General features: G+C 45.2%; 1 pseudogene; it reads right to left on the reverse strand.

The window, feature by feature from the left end:
* Positions 1-670: 670 nt before the first annotated feature.
* Positions 671-2,020, reverse strand: LOC137231185 (glutamate dehydrogenase 1, mitochondrial-like; annotated as a pseudogene).
* Positions 2,021-5,099: the final 3,079 nt, after the last annotated feature.

Below are 5,099 nucleotides of genomic sequence, written 5' to 3' on the forward strand. Positions count from 1 at the left end.
AAAGACGGAGCCCAAGTGGTTTTCTTCTGGGGCACTCTACTTGAATTATTGTTCAATTAGTCAACACAATAGATCTTCAAAAGAGGACAATTAATTAACATTATAAGGAGGTTACTGTGTTCTTTGGACTATATGTCATAATTGTGGTTAGTAAATTCCGACAGTCTTAACAAAAATAACCTCCATCGTTTGCAGGTATGAAGATAACTTAATGGTCTACCAGGCTTTTTATTTTTGCTGGATGACAATATGCAATTGATAAGTTATAAATGAGAGTGCTTTATGTTATAAAAATACTAGCTTTTTTCATTTATTATGTTTACAGACATTCACTGCTTGAGTCAAGTTTAGGCTTGTTAAGTGATTAAAGGCAATTTTATTACAGCAGCATGTACTTATTTTATTCTAAAAGAATAAAATGCATACAGAGAAAGGTTTTTTTGTTTGTAACCTGTAAAACTGAGTTATTTTGCTGCTGTGAAATACCAATAACTCACTTGAGGACCATGCTACCTCCTGAAAATGCCATATACCTGCTTCTTAAACGTGTCAAAGCACCTGATAGATCTGTCCCGAGCTGAAGTGGCAAGGGACTGACTGCTCTTGGACAAAAGGAGTTTTCCCAGGGCTACAGCTGACTGTGCTGGGAAACAGCCATGGAGCAAAGGCAGCACAGGCAGAGGGAAAAGACTTTATTTAAAGGCAAAATGCCCAAATGGCTCTCTGACATAGCTAATATCTACTATCACTTATTAGCTTATATATGATCCCCTAACTTTTTTTCTTAAGGGGCTGATTTGGATTGACTTGTTGAAAATGGTGTCCGTTATCTATTAAGTCATGAGAGAGGGATTTCTGTGGTTACATGTAAACTTGTGATAGGTCTGCAGATGAAGAGGTGAGGAGGGTAGTGAAGCAGTCAGCCGCAGTCCCGTCCGGTCTATGTGAAGGTCACACCAGCTTCATTGTAACCTTGAAGACTTTCTCGATGGCGTTGACATAGGCAGCTGTTCTCGGGTCCAAGCCTAGGTTATACCTCACGGCTGTGCGCATGACTTGCCTGGCAGAGCGCTCCATGGTGTAAGCTAAGCCAGAGTGCACGACGTCTTTCTCAGAGGCACCCGATATCCTGTCTTGGAACTCTGCTGTGGGTACAATGGGAACAGTTCCACCATGCTTTCCAAATTTCCTTTCCAAACTCTCTTGAACAGACATGAGCAAGTGGTAGTTAGAATCCCATTCATATTTGAAGGTCAAACAGCCATAGCTGACATGATTCAGATTCTTCAGCCACTCAAAGTAAGATACTGTCACTCCTCCAGCATTCAAGTAGAGATCTGGAATAACCATGACGTTCCTCTCTAGGAAAATCTTACCAGCTTCTGGAGTTGTCGGTCGTTGGCACCTTCAGCAATGATCTTGGCTTTGACTCTGGGTGTATTGGACTTGGTCAGCTGCTTCTCGCTGGCAGCGAGGATCAATATGTCACAGTCCGCCTCCAAGATGCTCCCTTCATAGATCTTTGCTTTGGGGAAGCCCAGGATTGTTCCATGTTGCAATTTGAAGTCTTCCAGTTCCTTTGGGTCAATACCATCTGGATTCCATATGTTCCCATCAGATTCACCAACACCAACACAGTTAGCACCAAAATGATGTAAATATCTCATAGAGGGCAGGCCCACATTACCAAATCCCTGAACAACAAATGTTTTATCTCCAAATCCTGGTGTCCTTGCTAAAATACTCATGTAAGAAGCTTCATTGGTGAAGTTTTCAATCCCATGGAATGACCAGCAGCAAAGATCCGTCCGTGGATTCCACCCTGTCTGATGGGCTTACTGGTAACACAGGCATGGGCGTTAATATCATAGTGCCCTATGGTGCTAGCATAGGTGTCAGCAATCCAGGACACCTCCCGCTCGCCCGTGCTCATGTCTGGGGCAGGTACATCAATGCCAGGACCAATAAAGCCCTCCTTTGCCAGCTCCATGGTGAACCTCCTTGTTATGTTTTCCGGTTTAAGGCAGAAAATAAGCAGAAGCAATTATTGCTTCACGTCACTGAAAAGTTTAAGGCACATCTGGGGTCAGGGTGCTATGGACTGAATTGTGTCCTTCCCAAAACTCATACAGTGAAGCCCTAATACCCAACGTGACTGTATTTGGAAATGGGACTGTTAGGAGGTACTTAGGGTTAAATAAGCTCATAAGGGTGGAGACCTAATCTGATAGGATTGGCGGCTTCTGGGAAGAGGAAGAGAGAGCACTCTAAACACACACACACACACACACACACACACACACACACATCGAGGAGAGGCCCTGTGAGGACACAGTGAGAAGGAGGCCATCTGCAAGCCAGGAGGAGAGCCCTACCAGAGCTCAACCATGCTGGTACTTGATCTTGGACTTTCAGCCTCAAGAACTGTGAGAAAAGAGATTTCTGTGGTTTAGGCCACCCAGTCTATAGTGTTTTGTTATAGCAGCCCAAGCTGACTAAGACAAGGTTTTTAAAATGCAGGAATATTGTTCTTCCCTCCTCATGCATCTGCTTTCTTCTCTATTGCTTTCTTTCTCAAGTGGGAGTATCCCCATCAAAACAGGCTGGGCATATTTATTCATTAATTCAGTATTACCAAACCCCCCTTAGCCTACACACTGTTCTAAGTACTGGGAATACATGGCAGTGTATCAAACAGGAATGGTCCCTTTCCTCATAAGGCTTGCATTCTAGTGGGGAGAAACAGACATAAAAGAAACAAGTAACTTCTCTAAGAGTAAATCTTAGTCTCACCACAAAAAAGAAATGGTAATTATGGGATGTGATACAGGTGTTAGCTAAGCTATGGTGGTAATCATTTTGCAATATGTGTGTATCAAATTAACACTGTGTGCACTTTAAACTTACACATTGTTATGAGTCCATTACATCTTTATAAAGTTGGGGAAGAAAAAAAAATAAGTAACTGTGGATGTTCAGAATGCAAATTGTATGGAAACTAAAAACACAGGGAAAGGGACTGTGGGGGGGGCGTGGGGGGTGGTGGTGGTGTGTGTGCCTCCTTGCTTATAAAGCAGTATGAGGATTAGCATCCTGGGAATATGGGATGACCTGGGTGTCCTGCACTTTTGGGGAGACTGATATAAGCAGATAATGAGTATGTTGAGATAAGTGTTGGTGGTCTCAAGGCAGAGAGTGGTGGTGGGTCAGCGAGGACTGAAAGGGAGGGAGGTGAGAAGCAAGAGGTTCTTCTAGGAGCAGGCAGAGTTCAGAGCCCATTTTACTCCTGTCAGCGGCGTTCTGGAGGGCATGGGTATGGTGGTATTTTGCAGAGCTGGGGAGCTCCTAGGACTCCCACGTCACTTGCCCACAGAACTCTGAAGAAAGGGGAGGCTGGTCTTAACTGGGAGCAATCAACGTAATGCAAGAAAAAAGAGTTCCCTCAAAAGTCCTAGGACTGGTACTGATTAGCTCTGATTGGCCCAGCTTGGGTCACATGTTCACATCTAAACCAATCACTGAGGTTAGGGATAATCGGAACTCTTATTGGACAGGACTTAGTTGCACTCCCATGGGGTCAGCCTCACCCAAACTCAAGGGCTGTGAGGAAAAGAAATAATTCCCCAAAGGAAAATTAAGTTGTTACATCCAGAAGAAAGGAAAACAGATACCGGGCAGCCCCAAACAGCGGGAGCCCTCCACACCCACCTCCACATTCAATGGCTGGCTGATCTTTGGCAAATCATAGCCTTTCTGATTCTGTTTTCTCCTCTGATAGGAAAAAATTTTTTTAAAGTAAATTAGATTCATAATTAGATTAATAATGAAATGGAGCAGGACTCTGTGGTCCCCCACCATGTCCTCAGTCTGCCTTTTGTCTGTAGAAAGCCTTTAGCCAAAGAATAAGTTTAATCAGAGAAGGGAGAAAATGCAGAAACAAAGGAAAACAGTCAAAGGAGACCAAATAATAATACTTTAGTCATTAAGCAAAGTCAAGGACCTTTGGTTCCTCCTCAAGGGCTATAGATAAGATTCTGAGCCACATCCTGTGAGCTGTCTTATAGATACTGAAACCCCCATCAGGTGGAAGAAGTTAACTACATGATGACCAGACTGTAGCCATGACATAAGCAGCCACAGTTCTGAGAATTGGCCTCAAGGAAGTGGGAATAAACCGACCCTGGAAATGAAGATTAATTGTACTTAAAACAATCAAGATGACACTGGTCAGACCACCGATGACCAATTTCAAGATGACTGTCGGAGCTGACTGTGCTGTTTCTGCATGTAGCCCCCTCCCTCCATATAGAAAAGCTCTTGCCCCCTGATTGTCAATGGGGAGGCAGGGGGGGTCGACCTTGGACAGGCGTCTGCCCTCCCGCCGGTTGCCGGCCTCTGAAATAAAGCAAACTTTCCTTTCCACCAACCTTGCCTCTTTAATGGCTCTTGGGCAGCGAGCAGCCGGACCCCACTTTCAGTTACACTAAGACCTACATCACTAAGTTGCTGAGTATTCTATGGGATCATGTACAGAAATGCTCTTTGGAAGGTATAAAATGCTAAACAAATATTACTTGTTTCATTCTAAGACATGGCAAGTGCTCTTAGGGGGCTTATACTTTGTAGAGAGATGGAACATGCAGGCAGATAGTCGCCACAAAAAAAGATGCCTGGGGGCTTCCCTGGTAGCGCAGTGGTTGAGAGTCCGCCTGCCGAGGCAGGAGACGCGGGTTCGTGCCCCGGTCCGGGAAGATCCCACATGCCGCGAAGCGGCTGGGCCCGTGAGCCGTGGCTGCTGAGCCTGCGCGCCCGGAGTCTGTGCTCCACAACGGGAGAGGCCACAACAGTGAGAGGCCCGCGTACCGCAAAAAAAGAAAAAAAGATGTCTGTATAATTTTCCAATGCCTTCATTTAAGGCAGGAGTCACACACTCACATACCTACATGTTGGCCAAGCAGCTAACACAAATGAGGGAAGAACGCTGAGCTTGCCCCAAACCAAGGACTCTGGAAACCCCAGCGCATGGCTCCAGCCGATGGTTGTCAGGCTTGAAGGCAGGCCCAGTGTGGCTAGATGGCCCAGCTGTTTTCAAGAGAAGC

This window comes from Pseudorca crassidens, chromosome 9 (genome assembly GCF_039906515.1).
Source record: "Pseudorca crassidens isolate mPseCra1 chromosome 9, mPseCra1.hap1, whole genome shotgun sequence".
Taxonomy (NCBI): Eukaryota; Metazoa; Chordata; class Mammalia; order Artiodactyla; family Delphinidae; genus Pseudorca; species Pseudorca crassidens.